At 43.2% G+C, this 19065-nt stretch overlaps 1 long non-coding RNA gene across 4 annotated transcripts in view; it reads left to right on the top strand.

The window, feature by feature from the left end:
* The first annotated feature begins 2585 nt into the window (after positions 1–2585).
* The window catches only part of LOC141957748 (uncharacterized), a 48505-nt gene continuing 32025 nt past the window's right edge, over positions 2586–19065 (top strand). Inside the window, exon 1 of one of the 4 annotated variants that reach the window (XR_012633163.1) lies at positions 2586–3110. This is a non-coding gene — a long non-coding RNA (uncharacterized LOC141957748). The remainder of the gene's footprint in view (positions 3111–19065) is intronic. The other 3 variants (XR_012633164.1, XR_012633166.1, XR_012633165.1) reach the window with 3 other exon arrangements.

The following is a 19065-nucleotide window of genomic DNA, read 5'->3' as shown; positions in this document are numbered from 1 at the left end:
GAAGCAAGAAAGCGCACTCTTCCCTCAATTATAATGTTTTAATACCATGACTAGGGGCTACCTCTGTGCAAACTCTAGATGATTCCTCTGGCTTAGCAGCACTCTTGAGAAAAGCCAGCCAGAGTCAAAGAAAGAAAATTGTTACAATCATCTTTCTTGACATACATCTGTTAGCACAGCTAATTGTTCCAATTATCAACAATTCTAACAATTTGATAAATCATTACAAATATAGTTCATATTTAGTAGTAGTAGTATTATTATATCTGTAAATATCTTAGGAAGATGTTGGGATAAAAAATATCACTTGTATAATGGTACAGTATCTCAGAAATTGACAGAGGACTATGTTGACATATTTGAATGACAATGTTTTTTAACTATCTATAACATACTTCTGATGCCTGTAATGTCCTGACATCTAGTAATAATTTACTAAACTTCTTAAACATCACCCCTGTTTAAAAATCTGAGCTAAAGTCCATGGGAATTACAAGGAGTAGAGAGAAAAGAGGAAACTCATTGATTTAATGAAGTATGCTTGTCTCTAGCAATTTCTCACAGCAGTAAAGGTATTAAAAGAAGAGCCAAGACTGGGAATTCACTGGCTGACTGAGGGCAGTGCCACACACCAACAATAGAAACTCTGGGAAAAAGTAGGTTTTAATTTTATTATTTTTAACAGGGTAATATGATAACCCAGGGAGAGACTATGTGCTACTTAATACTGCGAAGTTTGAAGATACACGTGTTTTCTGAAAAGCATGGGGTTTTGAGAAATATTTGTCACCTGAAAAATAGCACTACTTAATCAGACAGACAAGGTGCTGGTGATGAAGCACAATGTGCTGTTCCTGCAGAAAACAGGAGACAAGTTACCACATAAGACTCAGATCTCTCACACTGTAGCACAAGACGATGACTAATAGGTTGGGTCAAAATATTTACATTTAAAAATATTAATTTGCTTCTTCCCAAGAGGTTCTCTAAGCCTTAATGCATTGCTATTTTTATTTCTTTGATTCATATCCTGGTAACTGTAAACAAACACGTGCTTGCACATTTACAGCTAATCTAAACATCCATTAAAACCACATATTGTGTAACCCACTGCTTCCTTTTCCTATCTACCTTATCATCTGCATCCGTGAGTTGGGGATGCATCTGACCTACTTGATGGTGATGCACCTAATTCCAACTCTGGAGCATTCTAACAAGGGGAATAACCTGGTATTTCTCTTACATAGTACTTCTGCAAATGATTTCTACCTGAGAATGATGGCATGCAGTTAGACTCGGATGCACATGTTGCTGTTTTCAATTAGCTAATGGAGAAAGTGGCAATATGGAGAAGGGCGGGAAACACAAGCTATGTATGGCTCTCCTCCAGCCATGCTGCCTTTCTGGTGATCCCAAAATAAGGTACCTGAGGTTGTTTCCCCATGAAGAGACTGCTGAGTTTCTAGACTTCTCAGTGGGTTATCTGGACAGACCTGCAAGCAAACTCCTGAGGCTGGCTGCTTCCAGAGAGATGCCAACTGCAGACTGAATTTGGGTTATTTCAATGTGTGCGTTCATTATCCATCACCGTGTCTGCCCTCTTTTCAGTCAGCTAATGCCTGACATCTGTGTGCCAACTCAGTGTCATCCAGTAGACAAAAGCTGTCCTACCAGTGACCTTTTTAGTCTCTGATACCACTCTGAATGATGTCCTTGGGAAAGGGACCAAACCCACAGGGCAATGCTGTAAAATGTACTTAGAGATTTTTAAATCCCCTCATTCAAATTAAAAGTGGATTAAGTACTACCCTGAGCAGTTACTAATCTGATGGATATTAATTCTAACATTATTCATAGAATTATCACAAAATAAATGCAATTAGATCAGATAAAAGATACCAGTTCCAAACCAAGTGGCCTGTTAAAATCAAACCACATCAAAACCTAGCTCTAAATATCTCTACAGCAGGGAATCCTGTTAGGGGAAACCACCAACTCACCTTTGTATCAGTTTACAAGCTCTTTTGTGAAAGACTCTTTCCAGAAAATTGTCATCAAGAGGCCCCAGAAAAAATTTTGGAAGCTTAAGAAAGGTTTCTGATCCCACGTCTGTGGGATCAAACCCATCCCACCAATGCCAGGGTGACAGACGCATAACAGGCCAAAGAACTCAACAAAATTATTTATATACCAGGGTTAAGAGCTGCTTTGTATCTACTGCACACTTAAACCTTGCACGTGGTGATTTTATTTTTGAACTCAAACCATAATCTATCTGCTACTAAGGGAAAAAATATTTTAATGCATTAAGTCAGCTCTTTTGCTGCATCCCTAAATAGTCATGGGAGATTTACATGAATCTTATCACATGCTTATTTTATCTTCCATTTTTGGTAACTGCTCCTAACAGGGTTACTTTGGAAAGCAGCAGCCTCTTCCTAGGGGCTCCACTTTCCAGGGCAATGAGAACAAACAGTCTCTTTGCAGTTTCCAAGTTTTCCACAACACTGGTGTGGCCAGGCCTGCCCGCAGGGTTTCAAAGTGGCAGCGTAAGCTGCAGCTTGACAAACGATGCACAACCAGGCCTCCTGGCTGAAGGCTTGCAGAGGCTTTTTCCTGCTCCCCCTGTGAAGCTGAGTGGCAGAATGATGGAAAGGCACGACGGCCCTGCTCTCCATCACACACCACTCACCAAGCCGGGGGACAACTGATTGTGAAGGCTTTAAAACCTGCCTTTTTCCCTCCAATTGCTTCCTCCTCCCTGCTCGCAAGCCTGTCCCAAGCCCTCTTGGAGGTTTACACCACCAAATGCAGGGGAGTGCCATGCCTGCACCCACCTCCCTGGCTCCCAGAGGTGACGCAAAAAGGAATAATAAATTGCATGTGCAAGATCCTTATGATGCATGAAAGGATTTGTTCCTGATCTAGGTTGTAAGGGTTTAAAAAATATATTTAGAAGCAGTCCCTTTTGCTCTCTGTGAGGTTTTTTTTTTTGTTGTTGTTAGAAGATTAGTGGGGTTAATGATGTGACAAATGAAGTTAACTCTCCACTGTCAGAGGACATGATGGCTTGCAAGGGGCCCTGTGAATGCATCTTCTTGACTTCCCAGGTAAGAGCTATACTGTTGATATTACTGGCGATTTTCCATTACCTGGGATATCACCTCATCTTGTGGAACCAGGGAACCTCCTGAAATGAGGATGTAAATTGGAAAAGCAGTTCTACTCAAACTGTTACAGGTTTTGGGGGCTGCTTTTATGCCAGAGCACACGACAGCAGCTTGTGTCCGTGGGACATGGCAGCAGGGAGGAAGAGGAGCAGCCTCCCCCCTCATAGCTGCCCTGCTGCACGTGCCACTGCTGCAACATGGAGGGACTTGACTTGTCCATGGCTTGAGGAGGTATTCAAATGGAGCAGAAAGGAAACAAAACACATCACGTAGTCTGACAAAAACTTGTGGACCTGGCTTAGCTGTCCAGGGTAAAAAAGGTGCAGCATCACTAATCGGCGTTGATCTCAAGATGTGAGGTGGGGTTTAAGTGTCAAGGTCTTCAAGCAGAAAAGCCTATGGTACTGTAGGGTGTTAATAGTCTACTTAGAAATAGCAGTAGAGATTGGGTTAACTGTGAAAATACTTAAAGCTGTCTCCACCTTGCAAAAATTTAGTCCTTATTTTTATGACAAAAGACTTCCTCAGCTGTAAGTGTCAGCAACACATTCCTCACTTCAGGTATTTATCTAGTATAATTAAGTGTGGGGTAGGGTATAACATTACTGAAATGCAATATAAATTAATTCTACATTCATAATGTACAGTCACAAGAGCGTATATTCATTACTCCTCTATTTTTAAAGCATATTTTGGCACATTTCTGCAACAATCTCTTACTTCCCTGGTTCTTTGCCTGAAAAGTAACTTCCAACTAGCCACTTATAAATGTTTTCTATCTATAGTATCGTTATACCCCTATATATCTTCTCCATTTCCATGATGCATACAGTATACATTTTCCACTTGTTAGGAAAACAGATGAGCAATGCTTTTGCTCCTGCAGCTGTTGATTATGCAGAGAGGAGGCTGCTGCAATTTTCCCAATGGGAGATTAGCAAGGTTTCTTTTCATTTCTTTTTTGTGGCCTGCCTCTTCAGCCAGCAATTCACTCAGCACCTTGACCATGAATCCCTTGTAAATTGGCATTTGCTCAGCCTGTTTTTAGGCACAGTACTTAACACTGGTCTTAGGACGTTTCTAATTACTGAATGAGGGGAACCATGTGACAGGTTTATAGTTTATTATACTGGGGTGGGCCAAGTTGTAACAACATTTTGGGTCAGGCCAGGGTCTCAAGAGATCATTAAAATCTGAAGTAGGCCACTTGACAGTAAATACCGGCGCAGAACTGAATTTGATTCCAGTAGTTCTGAAAGAAAAGAAAGCCAACTCATTAGCTAGCTGCCTGGGCTGATTTCATATGGTATTATTACTTTGTTCTTTTATCTGGCACAACGATGTGTTCAGATATTTACTGGTTGTTAGAAAAGACCAAGGCAAAGAAACCTTCATATGCTGGTGGAAATCATGCTCTGGCCACTGATAAAGTGTTTAGTTTCTATTTTACGTTTTTAACAACAATGATGAAAAAAGAAAAAAAAAGAAGAAAAAAGGAGATCTGCTTCATGAAAGATAAGGATTGATGAGCTGGCTTCCATAAAAGCAGATTCTTTGATCCTTTGCCCAAATTTATAACAAATTTGCTGAGATCAGCATTTTCACTTCCTTTTTCCACACAGATCCTCTGAATTACAGGAGACACTAGTAGGCATGGATTTACAGCACCTCCAAAGACATTAAGTAAACACACCTTGGGGCTCATCACTGTTGCCTCTGTGCTTCTCTAATGTCACCGGGTTAAAAATCGGGGTAGCTAGAAACTATATGCCTTCTGGGTATAAAGAGACTGACTGGTTTAGAGGTATGTGGAGAAATACGGCTTATTTTCATTAATGTATTTATGTTTGCTAGCTTATTTCTGTAAGTTTCTAAACCAAAACAAAGAAGTACAAATATGTATTTGAAGACTATTCTACAGGAAGACAGTTAAAACTGGCCTAAGTTAACAAAACAACTTTCCCTTATCCCTTGCCCACATCTGAAAGCTATAAATTGGAAACTAAATAAACAGAGAAGCAGAAAGGACTGGACCAAGCCATGAAGTCTGCATCTAGATATGAATTCTCTCCAAGCTGCTGAAAGCAAATCAAGAATGGATTTTTGAATTCAATTTAGAGAAATCAGGCTAGGAAGTTTTGCCAGGGTCATATACTGGAAAGCTACTTACTCAAAATAAAAGTGCTGCTTCTAATGCAATTTGGTTGGTATTAAGGTAATTAACTCATCCTTCCCTCCTGAGTCTTCCCTTTCCTCATAGGCATTTCTGCATTTTCTTTTGATCTGTTCCTTCACCTACCAGTTGCCCTGGTCATGGTATAGCGCATCCCCTGGCAGCTGCTTTTCCCACGGATGATTTCTACCTCTCACCTCCTGATGTCAGCTCTCTAGGGCAAGGACCTTCTCCATCACCCTGCATAACAGTGACTTCATTCGTAGGAAGGCTCAGTGAATGCAAACAATTATCCAGTCATAAATTATCAACATTGTAAGGGATGACTCCAATGGGATAACCCAACACAACACCTCACCAGTACCACATGGGGAAGCCTGTCCTCCTCTTCCACCTCTTCTCTCCCTCTCTGCTCCCACTGCCTGGCTGGTGCCTCCAGCACCCATTTTGCCCATGTTTTAGCTGAGAAGGGGAACAGGGGCACATGGCTGGAGGCAGGCAGGAGGGGAGAGGAGGAGAGGGGAGAGCAAGCTGGTAGCTGGCAGCACTGACCCATGAGATGGGTGGAACCTTGCAGAGGAAAATAGACACTGGGAAATCAGACTTTTTTTTTTTTTTTTCCTCAGGGGCCTAAAATTAAAGGATCCAGAAACACATGAAACTAAGCCTAAGTGAGAAACCAAGTCAACGCAACAAAGCCAATTTAAAATAACTAAGTAGGTTTGGTCCCTAAAGCTCAGAAGTTATCGGTGCAAAGTCTCTCCATCCCTTTGATTTTCCTGAGGATCACTTTCACTGCCTCACAATGTACCAGTTTTGCACTGGTGCACTCCAAAGGTCCCCTTGCAGAGTAAGATCTGACAGACACTGAAGCTGAGAAACATGCTCTTTGGTCTCAGGGTTTTATCTTCCAAGTGGGGCAGCAGGCTCCTTTAGTGCCAAAAAGGAATATCAAATTAATCCAGGAATGCACTGAAGCACTTGGCACGTCTACCGCAAACCTGGCTGAGCTCAGTCACAAATCACAGAGCTGCCTTTTTTTGCCTGTTCTCAAGTACAATACAGTGATTTAGACACTGTGTATTTTTCTGTTATGGCTGTCAAAGTAGCCAACCTTTCCTAAGCCTGCAAGAGTTAACCTTGGCTAGCAACAGAAGGAGGGGGACAAAGCAAAAGACAGCTCATAGGACAGAATTAAACCCCTGTGCTATCAAAACTAGTAAGGTCAGTATGGCTGCTCACTGAGCTCATAACAGGCCCTAGATTTTCCAATGACCTTGTCTAATCCAGGCAAGGTGCTCCTGTAGTTGGTCACACTTGTATAGAAAGAGACTGGGAGTGAAAAGGAGGAGAGAGAGGAAGGAGAGGGAGTGAGAGCTTGAGCCTCACCCTGAAAAGGATTACAGCACGTGCAGTTTTATTTCATGGTCTGCCAAATGCCCCTTGCTGTGTCTCTGAATGGAAAATGGGATAGAAGAGTGAGCTGGAATTTACTGAGCCTTTGAAAAGCAACTGGTGTCAGCATGTGCTCCAAATATGCCAAGTACTTCTTTCAATAGAAAGAAGGACTCTTTTAGCTTTTATGGGGCACATGACAGTAGGCAGAAGACAACAAACATTGCACTGCTGTGACCCCAGCAGAGAGAGAAATATTCCCATATCTCCTCACCTACAAGGCAAACAGGAGGAAATATGATCACAGCTATTTTTGTCCTGCGTGCATCTCAAGGCAATGCTGTAGCTGACATCTTATAAATACAGCTTAAAAAATGTACCTTTCTCGACAAGATGGGAACATGATGTAGCTTGCTGGGTTCTTACTGGGTGCTCGGCTCCTCCATAGCAGTAGGTTTGGGTTGTGTCTCAATTTTTTTCCTTCCTGGGAAGGATAGAATTTTTTTTGTTTCTTAAGGTGAAACATTTCTCTCATAACCCTCCGCCTGGGTTTTTCAGTAGCAACCCTGAGAGGTGAGAGGTGGCAGCAGGAATACTACATCCATCGTATGGGCATCCTACATGGCATAGCAGTGGCCTTAGCTGGACTGCATGGGCAGAAAGTGTCTCAATGGCTTTAAAAATGCTTTCAGCTGAACAAAACCTCATACAAGGCAGTTTAGAACAACATGTATAAATACCCACTGGTTCCTACTGGAAGACAAAGTCCAATCCAGTGGAGGCACCATGAGCTGCGAGAGGAGGTAAGCTCTGGGGTGGCTGCTAGGCAGGAGAGGAATTCAGGCAGAATGATACCCATGTGTTTATAGGGAAGTTATACATTATTATTCCTTCTCCTCATGAGCTTTGTTTATTGTTTTTGGAATGGGATAAAGAGAAGAAAATTTGGACTTAAAAATAACTTGCACAGTCTGATGTACAAAGATAATATACATGACAGCCTAAGACACAGATTACAGGAACACACAAATGTATATTTCATTATATATTATTTTTAGACACATAAGAAGTATGGAGAGCCTGCTCTTCCAAGAAGGGGAGTAACTGTGCTCAGGAATGATTTACCAAGTTCAATAAAAATAAAGTGACGTTCATGAGTACCCCTTGCACGAGGTTTTTTACACCCCCTTTTTGCTTGAAGGAGAATCAAGCATAGGCTTACAATACTTGGCTGATGGTGGCCCAGCTTGTTTCAAGGTTTAGCCCTGAGCAAAGCGTGTGCTTCTTCCTAAAAGGCGCACGTGGTCGGAAACTCTCATTTTCGTAGTGGCTCCGTTTCTATGGCAGTTGCTGAGCTGTTAAGGTCTTTAAAGAATGTCACTTTAGATGATTCACTTTCAATCACAGCGGGCCTAAATGCAAAGTTAAAAGGGATGTGCATGTCTGTGTGTGTATGCATGTATTTGTGATCCATGGCAGCCTTGATGAACACATTGTTTTACAGAACAAAAAGTTTAGATGCTCCTTTTCAAAGCAGTCAAATGCAAAAGCACCGATGATATTCCTGAAATTAAATATACTTCAGGAAATGAAAAGGCTGAGATTTTCCTAGCAGTTTCAGCTCCCTTGCACTATTCCTAGCATACTGTTAAGGCATGTATAAGGCATGCACAAAAATAAATTCCCTACAAAAAAACAAGGGGAAGGGTGAACAGAGGAGACAAATAGGTTAGAGAAGAAAAATTTCACCCAGACTGACGTGCTTTTTATCACCATGTCCTAGCAAAAACCAGAATGTTTTGGGTCAACACAGTGAAGTTTCTGTCAAAATGGAAAATATTTACTGAACGCTTCAAATGACTGGAAGTAATGTTCTGTAACATAAACTGCAAGGCCACTTTCATTCTAGCATTGGGCAGGTCTGTGTCAGCAACTCTTGTGAGAGATCTTGCTCTGTAACCCTCCAACAGGCAAACTCACCATGTGCAAGCATAGGAAAATTACACTTTGCTAGAGTTTAAGTTCCAAAAATCATAGTCAGAAAGAAGGAAAAGAAACATTTCAAACAAATGGCGAGTTGCAGTATTCACATCAAAAATTGCCTATAAACGTCATTATTTTCTATTTGCATTGAGACATAAAAATATTAGCTTCACTGAGAAACAATGATAGGGTAGTATGTTCAATAGAGTAGCTATGTTGTTATAATTGGAAACAAATACTGGTGAAAATCATAGAATTATAAAATGGTTTGGACTGGAAGGAACCTGAAAGATGATCTACTTCCAACCCCCCTGCCATGGGCAGGGACACCTTCCACTAGACCAGGTTGCTCAAAGCCCCATCCATCCTGGCCTTGAACACTGCCGGGGAGGGGGCAGCCACAGCCTCTCTGGGCAACCTGTGCCAGTGTCTCACCACACTCACAGTAAGGAATTTCTTCCTTATATCTAACCTAAATCTATCTATCCCTACAGTCCCTGATAAAGAGCCCCTCCCCATCTTTCCTGTAGCCCCCTTTAAGTACTGGAAGGCCGCTATAAGGTCTCCCCAGAGCCTTCTCTCCTCTGGGCTGAACACCCCAACTCTCTCAGCCTGTCCTCATAAGGGAGGGGCTCCAGCCCCCTGATCATCCTTGTGGCCCTCCTCTGGACTCTCTCCAACAGGTCCACGTCCTTCTTACATTGGGGACCCCAGAGCTGGGCACAGTACTCCAGGTGGGGTCTCACAAAAGCAGAGTAGAAGGGGAGAAAATAGATCTAAATGCATCTAAATTGATGCATTTCACTTGGCAAAACTGACTTCAACGAAATGTGATATCGCAGTACCTTGCAATGGACAGGACTAGAATTATCATGTGAAAATGTGGAATGGGAGGGTGGATATGCCTGAAGGTGGTCTTCACACATTACATACTAACATTTTCCTTGTCTGTCCCCTTCTGTATTTAAAATACATTTGCAGCTATGAAATGTGATCATGACAAAACACTATTGATAGTCTCATGTTGTTTGTTCGAAATACAGAGCATAAAGGGACAAAATTTCAAATGAAAGTAAATGATAATGATGACAGACTCGACAGCTAAATGCACAACAGCATCCTACAAGGGCTTTGCTGTCTAGTCTTCCAGAGCCAAGTGCTGTCAGCATACTTTAAATATTAAGTTTCTCCACAGAGCGCGTGGTTGCTATGATTCGAGTATAGGAAACCACTCACTGTGCCATCTGCATCGGTAACACATTTTACAGCACGTGGCTTACATTTAACTCTGCTCCGTATGGGCATGGATGCTACATAGGTAGCATACTGTATACACTATGCAAATATACATGTATATTATATTAATTTCATATCTATTTTTCCCACTCTGTTATATGGACTTGGACACAGGTAAAACACCAATCCAGACTCAAAAAGAAAACGTGTTTTTCTTACAGCTACATCCTTGCTCTTCACCTTAACTCAGCCTTGAAACTCTTGGGTCTGAAGAAGAAAAATAAAATCTAGTGTGTTTTAGTTTCTGGCTAACAGCAGCCCACGTGTGTTCAGGTTATGAGCTTCCTGGAGCCCACTGAAGGACAGCTCTTCAGTTATTTCCAGCAGCTTTAGTGGGGGTCCGATGCCAGGCTTTCACTTCAGACATGCCCGGAGTCCCCCCACAATGGCACCACTCTGCAGATCAATCCCACAGTCCCCCCTTTGTAACTTCCTCTCCATAACAAACCCTGGTCTAGATGGGACTAGGCTAGAAATTCCCACCTTGCCACTCCAGCCAGATGGCATTTATGATCACCTTGAATGTAATGCTAGGTTGAAACCTCCAAATAAATTAATCGATGAAGCTAAAGCTCTGCTGAGAGCTTGCTATGCTCCAGTCAGGCTCTGTCAGCTTCTGGGAAAAAAAAAAAAAAAAAAAAAAAAAAAAAAATCGCTTTCTAGAAAAGTCTTTGTCAACAGAAAATAAAGTCTAAGTCATAAACCATGCTAGGCAGGGGTTAGGGTGGAGGATGCTCGATGGGGTGTTGGAGAATTGCCTGCCTGCTAGTGTTCCTCGAGCCAGGTTTTTTGCTGATTCCATTTGAATTTGAGAGGGGAGAGACAGGGAGGAAGGGGGCAGACGTTTCACCCTGGATGGCAGACAGTCACTCTGCCTGAATAGGAAACACAGCCTGAGCAAAACAAAACCACAGCCAGGTAGCTTTTCCTCATTTAAAGGGGCTCAGCTTGTTTTGTAACAAGAACTAGCTTTTGTTGTAAAACTCAGGCATGGATAGTTTTTCTCTGCTAGTTGATCCCATTCTTTGCTTTGGTTAGGGAACTGCTACCCTGCCTTGTTGCTCCATCCCTACAAGGCACAAGCATGTAGCCCAGGCCAGGCCTGTTGTTTCAGCATCCCGGGGGGACTATTCCAGCTGCACTGCCTCAGCCAAAAGATGAAAGCTTGACCGATCGGATTTAACAAGTGGGAGCCCAAATTCTCCCCCCCCCCCGTCTCCTCTCCCCTCCCTTATTTCTTTCTTTCTGAAGGCTTCCAGCAAGCAGAGATTATTGGAGTAGGATTTTGGGAGGCACCTGACATACAATAACTTTTATAACACAAGCCTGGGATGACGACCAGCACCCCTCACTGCCCGGGCTTTGCAAACACTGCCAAATAAAAGTAAACCACTCATGCCAATAAATGGTTTGATCTTTATGAGTTTTCAGAACCATTCCGCATAAACCTTCGGGCTCTCTGGGACTAAGAGAGAGCTTGATTGCATGAGGTTGAGAAGTCAGCTGGGGCCGGAGGACATTCCGAGCTGGGTGCTTTGCCATCAGCCTCAACTGTGCCACCATCTCACCCATAATCTCCATCACGGCTGGTGGCAGGGCCCCAGCTGACCACAGCAATGCTAGGTTGTATTTGGAAATAAGCCAGATCTCAGGGTTCGTTATCCTTTGCAAATTGCAGGGTGGGGGTGAGGGGAAAAAAGAAAGAGCAGGAGCCTCGACCACTTTAACAGCAGCAGGGCAGTATTTAATTTTCAATCAAGTACCTAAAACAGACTTCAAAGGGCATTTAAGCTGACAGTTTTATTTTCTTGGGGAGTAGGAGGAAAGATGAATAAGCAAAGAGTCAGATCTTTCTCAAAATAATTGCAGCCTTGACATATCTAAATTAGTTTGTAAAAGAAAATTCAGGGGCAGTTGATCTTATTAATTAGAGATGCACCAGGACTGTAATACCCAGTTACTCAAAGGCAGCCTGGAGCTACTAAAATAAAATAAAACAAATCTTCCTTCCTCTCCAGTGAATTCAGAACATACTCCCTTCCCTCTCCCCTTTCCCCATTTTAAGTAAAAGTCATAACAAATACCTTCAGTTTGGAGGGGGAAGGGAAGAAACGTCTATTAAAAACATGTCAGAAGTTCCTCCTCCCACCTTACATGTTTCATTGCGTTTATGATGGATTGCACTGTCATACATGTAATAGGTTTTGTTACAAATGAGTGAGAAAACAAGTGTCTCCACATTTAAAAAAGCATTACTTAAACACTATTAAAATCCTTTGATTTTGGCTTTTTTTTTTTCCCAGAGCAAAATAAGCGGTGTTCTTTTTGACTAGGCTTGCAGATGCTCCTTCTCCGCTGCAATAATTTTGCCTGACGGTACTGAGCCACCTCTGTGCAGAGCACTCTGCGTGCTTGGGAGAGGAGCCTCTGCCTTGGGGAACTTGGAGCCCAAATAGGTGGGAGAAGAAACCCAAGGGGCAGGAGAAGAAAATGGTGGTGCTGAGCCGCAGGTCACCCGAGGTCACACAGAACATCATTGCCTGCACATGGGACTGTGTCAGAGCTTGATATTTATGTGGTAGACAGGCACAAGCACAGGTCTGCCAAAGGAGCTGTGCCAGGTCTGGGCTGAGCTGGGGCTGCAGGGACCCCAGGGTCATGACACCTGCATGGGATTGAAAAGGATGCGTCATGACTACATAGCATCTCTGACACATGTTCACAGGGGTTTGAAAGGCACTCTCTTCTCCTTTTTTGTTTGAAACTTGTATTCAGTGAAAAAAATGCTCTATTTCCCCCTCCAGAGTGAAAATCTTCAGGGAAGTAAAAGGGCTAGAATAGAAAATAAACTTGTTCGTCCTTTCCTGCCTTAACTCATGATGGATGACTGGTAATGGATAGACAAATAAAACTGTCTGTGGGCTTAGTTGGGCTTAGATAACCATGCAATCCTTCTTGCTTTTGGAGCTCAAGGAGAAAGTAGGAACAGAGAAGCCAGGTCTCTTTCTTCCCATAAAAGCCAGGCAGCTGGCAGTAAAGTTTCCTCTCCCCAGGCTGCCTATGTCAGGGAGATCAAGACTAAACAGAGAGGGCAAAACCAGCTCCTTCTAAAACAGAGATGCACATTTCAGAGGGGTACCTTTTACATGGCTGTGCAAGCAAGAAACTAGCTGGAACAGGGAAGAGTCAGTAGCATGTTGAGTTCATGCAGCCCATTTATTAAAATATTTAGGACTAGAACTATAGTTTAAATTATCATTCCTAGTGAAGGGGTAAAACATCTTTGCTCTTTTCATCTCTTTCTTCTTTAATTGAAGTACAGCTGATTTTTTTTTTTCCTTTCGTTAGCTGAAAGACTTCCAAACCACCCTGATTTGCCAGGAACTGCAGGCCTGACCCTAAAGAAAGTAAGAATGGACATTTGGGAGTAGAGAGGAAGAAAGCACAACCCATATCCTGCCCCTAAGGCCTCTCTGTTACCTTGGAAGCATCTCCTTATCCCAGGGAGTGGGTGGAATTTTTGGGATCCCTTTGGGAAAAGAGTGCACTACATTTCCCAACTGACATGGCATTTTTAGGGAATTTTGAACAAAATTTTTAAGCAGTGCTTATTAAGGCTATGGGACCTGAGAAGACAGACCTCGGATAAACCAAGAGGACAGTGTTAAGAAAGAGCTCGCTAGCTGTGAAGGCATCTGAGACCACTGAAGGAAGGTATAAAATGGCCAGCCCACCAATCCCATGAAGAGAAAAGCTGTCTTTTCCTGTGAACCTTAGTCACTGCTTTCACAGCAGCTGAGTAGGTCCTTTGAAAGCCAGCATAGATTTCTCCCTTCATGCTGGAGTCAAAAGGCCGACCAGAGCAGATCAGGCTGCAAGGGACAGTGCTTACATGCTCCTCCCTACATGCTACCAGCGTATATTGATGTGGCCACAGTTAAAGAGAGCTAATTCGTCAAGAACCTGCCATAATCCTTAACGTAAGTTAATTATTACAGAGCATTACTGAGTTTTGGGTTAGTAAACATCATATAAACTAGACTAACAAAAGTGCACTGGTACAGGAAGCATGAAAAAAGCATTTTCTGAGTTGCTGAGATGCTGAAGGGGTTGCAGTCCTCCCGTTCAGCTGGACTCTGGGCCACTGTCACCCCAACATTTTATCGGGAGCTGCCCGCAATGAACAAGAGCAAAGAGCTATTAGCACTCATGGCTCGAGTCATTCTTCTTCACAAGAATACTGGTGATTTAAAATTTCTAACCCTCATTCTTGCAGAGTTAAACTTGACTCATGCAAACCTGAAAGTTCAAAGTGCAGGTTTGGTTGTTTTGGTTTTTTTTTTAAATAGCAAAACTCAAACTTTAAAACCAGCCTGTTATTTATTTTCTGAATAAATATTTATGAATTTTAAGCAAATGCATGGGTTTGCAGGGAGGTTTTTTGACATGATTTTTGAATGCTGATGTTAGCAAAACTGATCTGGAGAGGATATTAAACAGGAGGAAAGAGTGATTGTTGCTGAAGCATACTTTCACAATGACTGATACTATATCTGTCCAGCTGTGAAAACGTGGGGCCGTATATACAGATACATACATGCATATATAAATAAATATATACGTTTTAAAAATAAACTAAGTTATTAAATGGATTGCAATTGTCAGAGATGGTGGGAATACCAAAGCTATTAAACTCACAAAGTTTTTATATGTTTTGTCTGATGTTGGACACTGTAATCATAAAAACTGTTCATTCTCTATGGAAAGCCTAGACAAGTTTCACAGAAGCAACAAGGCAAAAGGCAAAGCCTTCTGCATGGCCACATTGCTTTTCTTGGATTTCATTCAAATGTAAAATGAAAACAAATTCCCATACCCTGGAAATTGCAGCAAACCGTGGATGTCAGCTCTGAGTCCATCCCTGTGTGTTTTTGATGGAAGCCTCAGTCCAGGAAACTCTCAGCACATGCTCTAGCCCCTTTCTAAACGTTTTCTTGCAATAGAGTTGTGGACCCTTTGGGGGTAGAAACACTGAGGCTAAAGAAGGACAAAAGGATGTGAGAAAGTAACTGCAAATATCATCTTCCTTACATGATGCTTTACCACAAAAGGAAAAAAATAGAAACACCACACATACACCCTTATTGTAGTATATAACTATAGTTTGTGGGGCAAAGAAAAACAGACTTGTGGAAATTGCTCTAGAAAGAGCTGCCTTGGAGAACAAACTGAAGGATAAAAAGGTGATCACTGCTTGTTAGAAAGAGGTATTTATTAACGGTGTCTCTTTCACAATACACTCAGGCTTCTCAGAGGATTGTCCTTTCACACCAAAGGTGGACCAGCCATGGGGAGGCATACCCTGCAACACTTTGCAGCCACCCTGGCAGCAGTGGTGGTGATGAACACAGCACCTCCCACACAGCAATTAGAGACTCTCCCCATCGCACAGTGCCATTGTCCAGCACCCACTAACACACAGGAACCGACCTTCTCACTTACTCAACGTGGTTCCCACCCGTTTGTGACCAAAATTCAGATACATCTTATTATCCCATGAGACTCATAATTGTGTCCTGTCCCAGCCAGGGTGATGGATGGTGATGCCATTCTAGGACTGCTCAGATTGAGCCACCTGTACAGTGGGACCTGAGGGTACGAGCATTCTTCCCAGCCTGGGAGCCAGCCAGGGCTCCTTTCCCTTCCTGATCACCAGCAGAATGCAGATATAGTCCCGCAAGCTGGGCGTCAGGAGCTGGAAATAAACATACTCCCTAAAGTTTGGGGTCGAGGGATGCCCTCCACAAGCTGAAGGAGATCTGGCATGTCTGCCTGGCAATGGAGGTGGTCGCCATGGTAACTTCGGGACTGCACACATCAACAGATTTTAACATGTTGGCAGTTTGGGAAATGACTGTTTAGGCATTCCAATTAGGCCAGATATTTACACGTTTAAATGTATCAAAGGCTTAAAATAAAAATAAAAAACCCCAGGAAGATCTATCCGAGAGAGCCTAAGCAGTGCCAGCTTAGCAAATAAGCCCTAAATATAGCCTTAACAGAGACACATTTAAAAAACAGAGTTAGACTGGAGGAAAGAGGAGCAAAGAAGGAAAATGAAACTCCCGTTGAAAACAAACAAGCCGCTGCCCGCAGCAGGTGCCACTGCTCTGCCCTGTTCCTACCAGGGGTCCAGCCCGACCCCAGTGCAGGGAGGCAGGCACGGCCAAGGCTCCCCTGTGCATCTCCTCCGGACCCCCACACCGCTTTGACTGCTATCGGCCTTCACCTGTGAAACGCCACCGGTTCAATGCTCTCTTCTGTCCCTCTGCTTGGTACCGGTCTCTGCTGTCACCCAGTTTTCAGTGTGCCACAGGCATCAGGATTGGCTGTACGTGCCTGAGCAGTTGGGAAGAAGATGGAGGTTGTGGCAGCGGCACTGGAGGCATTAAATAGGGGTCTTTATCTTCTGGGATGGCAGCGTGTTGCCGCGGGGCACATGCTTTAACCGAAGCCTTCAGCTAAAATCAGCTCTGACCAGTACCAACGCTGACTTCTAAGCTGCCATTTTAAGTGTCGGGTTTAGCCACTCCCGGGAGCATATAAAGCAGTTCACACCTCTCAGACCTTTTGTTTCGCAGAATAATCATGTTTACACCTAATTTAGGTTTCCAAGGTGTTTATTTACAACTGGTTGAAGCTAAAGATGTGGAGATAGACCTCCAAACTATAAAGTGATACTAATTAAAAAGGATCCTTGCAAGCTTTGATTTTGGAGTGTCGTGTTTCAAAAGGGTGCAAGCTCTGTGCCTGCAGAGTATGACAGCCCTCCTGCTGTAATTAGAGGGCTGGCTGTGCACACTGTTGCCGAGGAAGAGGAAACTGCCTCCAAATCAGGGAAATCTGAAATAATTTAATCACACTGGGTTAGCATCTCCGTGCAGGCAAGGGAGAGGAAAGATTCATAGCCACAGACATCAGCTTCAAATCTGTGACTGCTTTCCTCGCAGCCTTGTCCACATGCCAATCCTCATTTTGGCAGAGCCCCCCTCACCCTGACCCACCAGCAGATCCCACAAACCCACCATGTGCTTCCCATACCTTCTCTCCCCTCCCTCCTGCCACTGCAAACTCACAGTATCTATACGTGCCTTCCTCCCCATTTGTGTCAAGTCCAGATTTAACACCCCTCCATCCCATGGCCATCTGCCGTCCCTGGCTACTGCTTGTACCCCTGCTGTTGCCCCCTCCTGCTGCCCCAAATTCCCTTCTAGGTGACTCTGCCACATCTCTCCCCAGAAGAAATCTGCAGACCCTCCCATCTCTTAACATCAGTGATCATCCCAGTGAAATCACTCCACTACTTTAGCTTGACTGGATGATGTGCGGTGTCAGCTGCTTCTTCATCTCACTTCTTGACCCAGGTCTCAAACTCTCCCTTCCTCCTGCTTGCCTTTTCCTTGCCATTCAGCATCTCACCCCAGCCTCCCTGGAGTAAAGTGGTGAAAACAGAGTGGCTTTTCAACCATCTGACCTTCCCTTCTGCCTCCTCCTCTTCAACCTCTTGTCCTTCTAAAACACAGGAGTGTTTCATTCTCCCCTCTAGCCATCTTCCCACTGTTGCCTGTCTCTTTCCTCTCCCCGAAGAAAGATGTCTAGTAACCCCACCTTAGGAAGTACCCTGACTTTTGATTGCTCTGCCTCTTTGAGTAGGGGCCCTCTCTCCTCCCACCCTGCTCCAAATACATTCACCTATGCATCCAGCAAACCACTGTCTGCAGCTGTTTTCTTCTAATTGCATCTTGGATGCTCTCCTGCCTTGCACTCGGGAGAAACCTTTCTTGCCAGAGTTTCTAACACCTTCCTCTTGGCCAAAGGTCAGGGAGCTGCTCCATTTTGAGCTTCCTTGACCCATAAGCCATTCATAAATCACATGATTGAGGGCAATTCACAGGTCGTTATTTCTTGTCCCAGTCTGTCACCCTCACAACCATCAACCATAGCCACCCTGTTGCTCACACCTCTCTTAGCTATCATTTCAAATTCAAGTGATTAAAAAAAAAAAATATAATTCCTTTTTGTTCACTGTAGTGATTGCCGTGTTAGCCTCTGCTCAGACCTGTATACCGCTACCTGGGCATTGTGTTCAGCATGCATCTCTCTATATTCTTGTTTCCTGCCTATGGCCGAGGCATGTACATTGTCTCTGCATGGTATCTCTGTGTCATGCCATGCTGCTACAATTCTTCTCCTGCATCTGCATCGCTGCAACATCCTTTTATCTGGCCTCTTCACTCTTATTCACTCAGGATGTTCCTAGAGAGCCAACAATCCTTGACCATTATTTTGATCTCATCTCTCTTTCCTCCACTGTTTTCCATTTCTCTATTGTACAGAATATGGGCTGGCTGTGTTCGAGCTGACCATCCTCACACTAATGTCTCATGCTCAGTATCAAAAGACTGTAATTTTTCAAACCAGCACTCCTTCCAGGAGTTCCTTCTCCAATAAAAAATCCACACTGACATCTCATTGGCCCCATTCTAATATTTAAAACCCTTATCATGACATTTATGCAAAACTTGGTTAGACTACAGTTGAGATCTCTGCCTACCTTGCTGACCGATACCATACAATGGTTTGTGCGGGCTCTAGCATCTGCCTGCTTCTGCCTCATCTTGTACTCATACTGTGAGCTTGTCAGGACTGTGGCAATTTTTTGTCTGCACGCAAACTGACCTTGGCTACTTGTGTGTAAATACCTCTAGGTCTCAAATTAACCACACTGACATAAAAACACAAGGCCTGCCCTTAATGTTGGTATAATGTGTCTAATTGGCATGAAAACAATTTCATTAGGTTTGTAAAGAAAAGAGGCTGTAAAATCAAAATAGTCAGTATTTCTATCAAATATCTATAAACAGAATAAATTATTCATGAATGTCTTTTTACTCTAAAACAAGATCTTTCCTTCTTTCCACCTACCTTTCCTGCTTAATTAACTACCATATCAATAAACCAATGAAATTACAGAAAGTTGCATTTACA

Source organism: Athene noctua, chromosome 2 (assembly GCF_965140245.1).
Source record: "Athene noctua chromosome 2, bAthNoc1.hap1.1, whole genome shotgun sequence".
Classification (NCBI taxonomy): Eukaryota; Metazoa; Chordata; class Aves; order Strigiformes; family Strigidae; genus Athene; species Athene noctua.
This window is presented reverse-complemented; position numbering and strand designations above follow the sequence as displayed.